Consider the following 11,233-nt stretch of genomic DNA (forward strand, 5'->3'; position numbering starts at 1 on the left):
ATCCATAACTGTTCGTATTCTGGAGAAACATGTAATAGTTGAGAGGCACAACAGTACTACAAATAGAGATACAAACATATGGAAAAGGAATATAAGCTTGGTTTAGAAAAAAAATTTCAGGAATCAAGGCTCAGAATATTACTTGTTCTGACATTTGTCTTCTAAATTCTCTGAGTATAACTAGACTGCCATCATTAATGGGACTCAATGTGATTAATTGTTAACAAGAGTCAGCCTAATCCTAAGAAGATAGGCCACAGTGTAACTTCTTTGCTCTTATTGTTCAGAAATATATTTGAAATGAGATAAAGTTTCAATGATTTCTTTAACTTCTCATATATTCTCTAGTTTTAGATAATTGGTACCAACACACAGTCACATGGGATGAACACATTGTAGTATTCTATAGCACAGTAGGGAGATCAAAGTATACAGCAATTTATATTTAAAGAGAACTAAAAAAGAGGAGTTTGATAGTTTTCAGCACAGTAGGGAGGCCAAAGCATACAACAACTTATATTAAAAAAAAACTAGAAAAGAGAAGTTTGATAAATTTCAAGCCAAAGAAATGATTGTTGAAATGTATTATAAAATGTTTGATAAAATATGTCAGTATTCACAATTCATAATTAACCCTTGGTACATATATGTGGGACATGAGAAATTTCTCTACAAGAACAATCCTCTGATGTGGTGTTGATTTCTGAGATTATGCATGAATTCATTTGCATTACTGTAAACCTAGTATTAAATATCTACACTAAATTTTAAATAATTCTTTCACAACCAAGCCATCAGTCCACACTAGAAAATTAATAACTTTCATATTATGCTATGTTTATTAAGTGTTATCCAGGTGAATGATTCTATTTCAGGTACTGGTCATACAGAAGTCAATGAGGCATACTTTGCTTAAAGAATTTCATAAAATAAGTGAATATTTATGAAGAGTATGCAATAAATGACTTTACAGTAATGGTCATTCACAGATAATTACCTTGTGCCTTGTGGTTTAAAATGATGCTACCAGAAACATGCAATCCCAGTACTCTGGAGGCTGATCCTGAAAGTTTGAAGACATAATGAGCTTTATAATGAGATCTGTTCCTCAAACAAAACTTTATCTGCAAGGAGCAACAAAGGAGGGTATGGAGGAAGAAATGTGAATGGGAGCAAAATCTAACACACATATAATATAAAAATGTCATGGTGAAACCCATTGCCATATAAAACAAAGTGTAAATGTCTGTTAATTAAATAAAGAAAATGAAATAAGTAAATATTATCACGAAAAGGAATGATCATCCCTGAATCTGTGTTTCTATTGGGAAAGCATGACTGGTCGCTGGGTTTCTGATTAAAAAGAGTCCAAGATTCCTCAAAATTTCAAGAATAAGAATGATTGGATGCTAATACTATGTTTTAGCATCAATTAGGAGGACACACATTAGATGAACCAAAAGAAGAAAAGAAACGAGTGATTCTAAACAATGTAAAATTGCATGTATGCATATGTGTACACACATGCACTGACACACATACAGTCACATGCTTTTGCAGTGGCGTATATGCACAGGAGATAATGTATGAGGCCTAAGATTAGGGAACTATGTTCATCCTCTCATGAGAAATCATACCACTGGTATTTGATTAATTTCTGCTGGTATTTTTCTGTTTTCCTTAATTAGTCATTCTTTTGTACTTTCCTAGGGGAAAAGTTCATAATATGTCAGTTGTGTAATCTGTATAAACTAACAGGACAAAAGGATTCCAGAAGTTATTCAGTCCTAAGAATCTCACATTGAATTCCCATTTAAAAACAAACTTTTAAAATAATTCAAGAGAAGGTCTTATCATTTAAAACATAGGTTAGTGATATGGTACTTCATAGATTAAAACATTGTGTTCATTACTAAAGCTCCCTGTAGTAAAACACTTCTGTTTATCATCTCTTTCTCTCTGAGTATGTGTGTATGTGTGTGTGTGTGTGTGTGTGTGTGTGTGTGTGTGTGTTGTGCAGTGTTCAAATGTTCCACAGCACACGTTTGGGAGGTCAGAAAACAATATCAGGTGTTAGTGTTCACCTTGTACCTTGTTTGAGTCAGGATCTCTTATTTCCTGCTGTCTATATCACAAGTTTCTAAGGATTTTCTTTCCTTAGATGCTTTAAACTTTTCTTTCTTTAGATGCTTCAAACTTTAGTTTAAAGTCATAAACTGCTGTGCCTGGCTTTCCATTGGATTTTGGGATCCAGATTCAAGTCCAAACTTTGTGCTACTCATGCCTTACCCACCCACTGAACCATTTCCTTAGTGCCTAGTTCTGTGGATTTTTGTGCATAGCTTCTCCCACTGAGGGCTAAGAAGAATGCAGCCTTCTTCTAGGCAATTATAAGTTATATCTATATCCCTTAACTTAATATGTAAGAAAATAATTCACTTGGCTGAAGATGATTCATGATTGTAAACTAAGGACCAATTCACTTCACAATATTTAACCGTCAGCATGCTCTGTACCAAGCCATAGTTCAAAGTACAAAGATGTACCTTCAAATGAAATGTTTAAAGTATTGTCTGGAAACTCCAATGATCAAAATGTAAGCTAAGAACATAAACAGAAACTCAGTCTGGTAAAAACGTAGTCTTGATTGAGAGACAGAGAACATGCCTAAATCCGTCTAACATTTTTGGGACTTGAATACAAGCAGCATATAGTTGGAATAGGAAATACCATAAACAATACTCTGTTGGTCTTAAAGAGACACAGGATATGCTCTTAATTTCCACACAGTTCATAATCATCTCTGAGTCAAGCTCCAGGGAATGTGACTCTCTTTGCTGGCTTCAGCAGATATATACATGCATATGGTTCACAGGCATACATATAAGCAAACCACTCATACAGATAAAATAAAAAAAATAAATTAGTTGTGTCTTCCTTCCTTAATTCAAACTTTTGTTAATCATACATAAAAATGACAGGAACTATAATGTTAGAGGCTACAGATTCAGAGAGCTCAAACATGACCTATTAATCAAGACTTCAAACAATAGCACACACATATGTTATAAACATATAAAGGCTACCATGTGAGAAATGTAGCAGATACCTTTGCAAGAAGGATGTAAAATAGAAAAGGCAACAAACAGCTTATAGAGCCCTGAGAAGTCAATGAATTACAGTTTGACTGGTTCTTTAAGACAGAAGTTGGCAGGGATCTCTGGCTAAAGTCACATGGTAGGTAAGGCTCTGGAAACATCAACAAATAACATCTACATCAGCTAATTGCTGAACAACAGTCCTTTTTGACACATACCAAGGATGCAAAAATCATCAGGATGGAGTGCCCAGCAGATGGAGAAAGAGCAAAAGGAGCATAGGAAAAAGTGAGGTCAGATTTTTTTTTCTTTTTTTCTAGACAGTGACAAGCTTGGTTGAAACCAACCTGGTTTCAACCTCTTGGTCCTCCCACTTCAGCTTCTGGTATAGGTGAGATCACAGGTATAGGTCATCAATCTGACAAAAAAAAAAAAAAAAGTGAGCTTTCTTTTGGAACTGAGAGGTGGTTGACTGTACAAAATCATTTGGCATAAGACTGTATTCTTTTTTTTTTTTTTTGAGAGGAAGTACTTTATTTTTTAAATGCATGTGTCTTTCTGAAGTATACATTTCTTTTTTAACTAAATTTTTATTTTTATATATTAAAGTTTATTCGTTTTGTTTACCAGCTGTAGACCCCTCTCTTATTTCTTCTCCATCCTGCCCTTCCTCCCTCATCTCCTCCCATGCCTCTCTCCAAGTCCACTGATAGGAGAGATACTCCTCCCTTTCCATCTGACAATAGCTTATCAGGTCTGAACAGGACTGGTTGCATTGTCCTCCTCTGTGGCCTGGCAAAGCTGACCCCCCTCAAGGGAAGGTGATCAAAGAGCCAGCCACTGAGTTCATGTCAGAGACAATCCCTGTTCCCCTTACTAGGAAACTCACTTGAACACTGATCTGCCATGGACTACATCTGAGCAGAGGTTCTAGGTAATATCTTTGAATGGTCCTTGATTGGAGTATCAGTCTCAGAAAAGACCCCTGGGCCCAGATTATTTTGGTTCTGTTGCTCTCCTTGTGGAGCTCCTTTCTTTCCTAAGATTCCCTGCACTCTCTTCTTTCCTAAGATTCTCTCCCTTCTTTCCTAAGATTCTTTGCACTCTGCCCAAAGTTTGGTTATGAGTCTCAGCATCTGATTTGATACACTGCTGGGTAGGGTCTGTCTTTTAGAGGCCCTGTGTGGTAGGCTCCTGTCCTGTTTCCTGTTTTGACTGTGTTCTTACATAGGACAATGAGAAAGAATGTTGCTACAACAAAAATGTTTTTTTTTTTTTTTTAAATCTGAATGTGCAATACTTGAACAGTGTAAAAGAAAGATAGCAGTTATACTAGAAATAAGACCGGCTATGGGTCATTCAGTAATCTAACATTTGGGAAAGGGCAATGCATGTGGGTAGTACCATATTGCGCATGGTATAAAGTGCTTTAGAATTTGACATTAAGTTGAAATATGGGTATTCTTTGGGGAGCAGAATATACAACATATTAATATACATATTCTTTCAAATTTATGTTGCACACTTGTCTTGAAACAAAGACGAGTTATCTTTTAGTGGGAAAATAGGAAGAAGGAGTTTTTCAGAAAAATAATAAAATGGAATGTTTGTTGGACACCTAGTCAGAACATGTGTTGAAAAGGAAATAATACTTAGTTTGGAGGAATGTGGGAGACAGTTTGTGAATGTAAGATAGAAAGAAGAACGTGGATTACAAAAGTTGTTACAGATGGTGAATAAAGAATTGCTTTTGATGTTTGTATGAGTATTTAACTAAAATTTAACTTAACTAGAAGAAACATGGGTTTACATAAAACAACAGAATTAGCAAATATTTACACAAAGGTTTAGGGAAGCTTCTAGGTTAAAGCACTGGGCAAAAATTCAGAGTCAGCTCCTAAAACTTTATCACCTACTGAATCTACAGAGAAGAAAATGCCGTTTTATCCCAGTAACCCTGTTCACTGCATTCAAGGTTCTATCAATCACAGAATGAAAATATTGGAGAAGAAGAATTGCAGGTGACCCAAAGAAGTATGGGTCTTTCTGTTGCTGTTCATCACTTCCTAGAATAACAGCATAGCCACAATTTATACAACATCTATATTGTGCTGGATCCTATGAATTAATCTACTGATGGTAAAGCAAATGGGGAGATATGCTTAGGCTGTCAAATGTTGTGCACTTTTATAAAAAATATTTGGACATGTATTAGATTGTGTTTCATCAGTGGTCTTAGACTCAGTACTCTCTGGATCCTGAAGGACAACTATAGTAACTACAGGGAGAAAGGAGACCCTGAAAGGAAGACTTGAGATAGGAGCAGTGGTGATAAAGGGGAAACCCCCAACCTTTCTTTCAACCTGGTTTCCGGACCCGTGGTGGTGCCTGCCATTGATTTATGATTTGAAGGTTGTTATGTAACTCAATTCAGAAGAGCCAGCTTCCTAGCATATAAAACAAGGTGTGCAATGATGATTTTTGATGCCCACAATGCACTGGAAAGAATAATTTACTGGTTCTCAAAGGTGAAGGGACGTTTTTTGAAAAAATTCTTAATGATCTGAGCTTTTCTTATCTTTGGGATGTTTATTTTACATCGTTACACAGAGTGGTTAGTATTGTAAAACCTACTTGATTTTCCCTAGGGACAGGATGGCATCAGAATACTTTCACTTTCTCCCTAAGCCCTTTTTTCCCATCTAAGGAATATGTTTATGGATAACCTGGTCTCTATGTTTATTGATAGAACTGTCCAGTTAGTCAATGCAAGTATTTTGAACATTTTTCCTGCTGTTAGGGAAAAATCTGTTCATGAGGCTAACGAGATGGTTCAATGGTTATAAGTGTTTTCTGTCTTTTCAGAGGACATGAGTTCAGGCTTATGTTTCACTCTCAGGCCACTTACAATCTCTTGTAACTCCTGCTTTGGGAGATTTAATGACCTCTTCTGAGTTCTATAGTCACCACATATACATGTTATTTACACAAAGGCATGAAAATGCATAAATGAAAATAAAAATCATTGAATACACTGGCCATTGAACACCCATATCAGCCTTTGTTCAAGACAGTTTCGCACAAATTATTCTTTAGAAGCTTTGTTGACTGTAGGTACTGCTTTTAAGCTTCTACCAAATCCATAAATAACTCACAGTACCTTGTTATAGACTCATTTCCAAAGACATAAAATCATGACTCTCGAGCCAATATAAAATGAATATATGAACTTAATGAAGTAAACTGCATGATGCTGATGCTAGCTAAAATGAAAATTGAAGCACCTGGTATTCATGGGTAATTTAATAAAGGAATGTTAGGAAAAGACAATTGGATTCTATATGAAGTGATTTAAAGTTCTAGAATAATAAATTGCAACCTTTAAGCTGTTGCTGTCTACCAGGCAAAAGACATTTGCGGTTTTGGTGGCTAACCTAGCTACAAGTTATCCTTCCACCTGCTGACATTTCAAGTAAAGCAGTCAAGGGCAGGTCAATAAAGAATGAATCTAGCTTGTTCTCAAAGAAGACCCTATATTCACCAGTGCAGGTTTCCATGTTTCAAATGTGTTTGCTGTACCTTAGACCCTACTGAAGATCCCACTAAACTTTCTTCCACAGTTTACCTACTTTTGGAAAACCTTTTAAGAGAATCAAATTCTCATAGCCATATAACAATTTAAGTTTGCCTGAACAAAATATTAAGTTCTGAATAAATATAACAGGAGAAAGATTTGTAACATAATTTTTATTTTTGTAAAATGTTCTTTTATTTGCCCAGCTATTTTCTTCCTCACTGAAGCATCTTCCCAGTACAGTCTTCAGTTAATCTTCTGATTCTTTTGGCCTCACATGAACCAGAGAAGCTTAATTATTTTTCTGGAGACATTTCATGGAGTAGTTAGTACTTCTATTTTGATTTTCTGCACTCTGTCTTTTCTTGTTGTTTTCTGCTACAGCCTAGTCTAGTCCAGTTTATTTGATCTGAGTTCCACTTAGAGAGGAGTGTTGAATTTTTCATTTAGGTACCGAAATTCCCCAACTCTGATACAATGCCTTCTGCAATCAGTGTGATTCTTATTTTTTGTGTTTGAGCCAGGAAGCAGCATTTTCTGCCCACAGTGATAAATTCTGGAAAAGTGATCATGAAAAAATTGCCATGGAAAGATGTTAAAGGGAGTCATAATATTTTTTTTTTTGTGACTACAACTTTTATGGTAATGAATTTCCTTTCCGATCTTTTAACACCCACCTTGAGGAACCATTATGGTAGTACGTGTTAGTGATCTCAGTGCTTGGAAGGTAGGTGCAGGCAGATTAGCAATCCAAGGAGCTCTTTGGCTACAGAAGAAGTTTAAGCTCAACCTAGACCTTGTCTCATAAAATTACTAGAGGAGATGATGGTGGAAGGTGGGATTGCTTAGTGTGTAAGGATGCTCGCTGCCAAGCTTGAAACTGTTTGATCTCCAGGTCCCACATGTTTAAAGGCAAGAACTGACCCTCATATAGGTACCATAGCATGTGGATACTCTAACCTCAAACACACAATTCTTTTAAAGATGTAATAAAATATATATTAAAAAAATCTGTCTTATATTGTGTAGCAGTTTCCTCCCAGACTGAGACATTCTACCTTGCAGGGAAGCTCCTTAAGGCATAAGGTAAGCTACTCACATCAGCTTCAGGAAGTTCCTGTGACTGACCGGATTCACTAGGCCCCTTCCTGACAGAGTACGCAATAAAGTCAAGCTCCAAAGAAGATTCTGAAACCAGACTAGCTGCATAGAAGCAGCTAGAAGCAGAAACCAGCAGGGAATCTTATGGAAGAAGGGGGAGACAGAAAGACATAGAAGGGACAGGACCTCCACAGGGAGACCAACAGAGGCAAAACATCTGGGCATAGTGTCCCCTACAAAGACAGATACCCTAACCAAGGACCATGCATGGAGAGGACCTAAAATTCCTGCTCAGATGTAGCCCATAGACTCAGTCTCCAAGTGGGTTCCCTAGTAAAGGGAATAAGAATTGTCTCTGGCATGAACTCAGTGGCCCGCTCTTTAATCATCTCCCCTTGAAGGTTGCAGCCTTGTAGGCCACAGAGGAAGATAAAGCAGCCAGTCCTGATAAGACCTGATAGGCTAGAGTCAGATAGAGGGAAGGAGGTCCTCCCCTATCAGTAGACTAGGGGAGGGGCTTAGGGGGAGAGGAGGGAGAAGAGGGAGGGAGAGTGGGACTGGGAGGAGTTGAGGGAGTGACTACAGCCAGGATACAAAGTGAGTAAATTGTAATAACTAAGAAGAATTGAGAAGGTGGCTATAGGTGAGCAGCCTGGAGCACAGGCCAAAAACAAGCATTGTCCCTATTTGCTTCTATCTCATTCAGGGAATAAGACTGAAAAAAAGGAAAAAGAAACTTCTAAAATTGCCATCATGATGACAAAACGTTGTCATGTGGTATTCTTGGGTCATTAAATCATGAACTCTGTAGCCAGCTAAATATCTCTAGAATCTCAGCACTTGCTAAGCTGCATTTGGATTTTAAGAGTTGCTGGGAGAGGGAGAATCAGTCTTCTCTGAGAGTGTGACCCCCAAGCTGATCATGCACTCCATGTCAGGCCCTCTACCACGAGTTTTGGACAGCACAAATTGGACTACTCTATGGGGTGAAAAATAATTAAAAACAAATAAGGAGAAATTAAAATTGAGAGGGTAGGGAGTGTATCTTGAAAGAGTTGGAGGATGGAGATGAATATGTTCAAAGTGTATTGTATGAAATATTCAATGAATTAATACAAGTATTATAAAATTAAAAAATAAAACTACGCGTACTAACTGCATTCTGCCAAGTTAAGGTTCTAGTTTCTATAGTGGATCTGTAGAGGCGAGCCCTACATGGACACCAACACACATCATCCGCCATCCCGAGGAAGATAATGGGGTTCCAAGCCCCATACAGCTTGAAGCTCTCTGCACCTCCTCCCTATCTGCCTGGCTCACATGGGTCACAGCCTGCAGATCCAGCAGTGGTGAACTGTTATTGGGCCCCCGTCCCCATTGTTTGCCATTTCGAGTTGACCAGACCAGAGCCTGAGCAGCATTTGGCTTTTCTGCCTGGCCTGCCTGAGACACAGCCAGTGGACCCACTGGAGGTGACTGTGCACAGGAGCTGAACCACATCATCTGCCATCCCAAAGAGGCCAGAACGCAGCCCGAGCAGAGGTCAGATTGGAGTCATATCCACCTACACCTGGACTACCTGACCATCATGTATCACCGGGCCTGCTAACACCAGAGACAAACACATGGCTAGAGGCCAGTGGAGGAGCACAAGAAGTAAAATTCAAGGTCAGATAGCATCACCAGAAACCAACTATTCAACCACAGCAAACTCTGGAGATACTGTAACTCTTGAAGCGTAGTAAAAATGACCATCATACCAAAAGCTATAGACAGATTCAATGAAATTACCATCAAAATACCAACACATTTCTTTACAGACCTGAAAGAACAATTCTCAACCTCATACGGAAAAACAAAAAACACAGAATAGCTGAAACAGTCCTGTACAATAAAAGATATTTGCAGATATCTCCATCCCTGATCTCAAGCTGTACTATAGAGCAACAGTAATACAACCTTCATGGTACTGGCATAGAAACAGACTGGTTGATCAATGCAATCTAATAAAAAAACCAGAAATAAACTCACATACTTATGGTCACTTTATTTTTTTCAAAGTTGCCAAAATTATACAATGGAAAAAAAAGACAGCATCTTCAACAAATGGTGCTGGTCTAACTGGATATCTACATGTAGAAAAAATGCGAATAGATCCATATTTTTCTCCATGCACAAAATTCAAATCCAAGTGGATTATAGACCTCAATATAATGTAAGATACACTAAGTTTATTAGAAGAGAAACTGGGGAAGACCCTCAAACTCATTGGCATAAGAGACAACTTCCTAAAGAGAACACCAAGAGTTCAGGCTGAAACTGAACTGCTTATGTAAGGCAAAGAACACTGTCAATAGAACGAAAGGACAGACTACAGATTGGTAAAATATCTTCACCAATCCTACATCTGACAAAAGGTTGCTATCTAAAATATATAATGAACTCAAGAAATCAAACTCCAATAATCAAAATAACGCAATTAAAAAAGGGGAAACAGAACTAAACAGAGAGTTTTTGACTGAGGAATCTTGAATGTATGAGAAGTATTTAAAGAGATTCTCAGTGTCCTTAATCATCAAGAAAATGTAAAACAAAACAACTCTGAGATTCCAGTCGGAATGGCTAAGATCAAAATTTCAAGAGACAGGACATACTGGTGAGGGTGTAGAAAAAACACTCTTCTACTGATGCTAGGAGTGTAAACTTGTACAACTACTTTGGAAAACAATCTGATACTTTCTCAGAAAATTGGGCATAGCTTTATCTCAGGATTCAGCTATACTTCTCCTGGATATCTACCCAAAAGACACTCTACCATACAACAAGGACACTTGCTCAACTATGTTCATAGCAGCTTTATTCATAATAGCCAGAATCTAGAAACGACCTAGATGTCCTTCAGCTGATGAATGGATAAAGAAAGAGTGGCACATTCACACAATGGAATACTACTCAGCTTTTAAAAACAACAACAACAACAAAATCATGAAATTTGCAGGCAAATAGATGGAAATGGAAATGATCATCCTGAGTGAGGCAGTCCAGACCCAGAAAGACACACTGGTATTTTCTGATTTATGAGTAGATTTTAGTCATATAGTACAGGAAAAGAACTATACGAGGCACAAACTCAAAGAAGATAAGTAACACAGAGGCTCTTAGAGAGGACGCATAAATCTCATACAGAAGGTGAAACAGAATAGACAGATATAGCGGCTGAAGGGAGGGAACAAGGTAGGAGAGGGTGGGAAACAGACCTGGAGAGAACAAAGGGAAGAGGGCAGAAGGACAGGAGAGAAGAGAGAAACTGAAGGTGGGGTTATCTCTGTAACAAGCTGGAGACCTATTAGGGTAGGCTCCTGGGAGGATGTGGGGGTACTCATGCAGCGACTCCTAGTAGCAGAGTCCATAGAGACTAAAAAGGAAAGCCAGACTAGTCTAACTAGTCTCCTAGCAAAGG

The 11,233-nt window shown here is 37.9% G+C and overlaps 1 pseudogene; it reads right to left on the reverse strand.

The window, feature by feature from the left end:
• Positions 1-9,273, reverse strand: part of LOC110560726 (kinesin-like protein KIF22) — a 93,330-nt pseudogene extending 84,057 nt beyond the window's left edge.
• Between the last annotated feature and the right edge of the window lie 1,960 nt (positions 9,274-11,233).

The sequence above is a fragment of the Meriones unguiculatus genome, chromosome 5 (assembly GCF_030254825.1).
Source record: "Meriones unguiculatus strain TT.TT164.6M chromosome 5, Bangor_MerUng_6.1, whole genome shotgun sequence".
Classification (NCBI taxonomy): Eukaryota; Metazoa; Chordata; class Mammalia; order Rodentia; family Muridae; genus Meriones; species Meriones unguiculatus.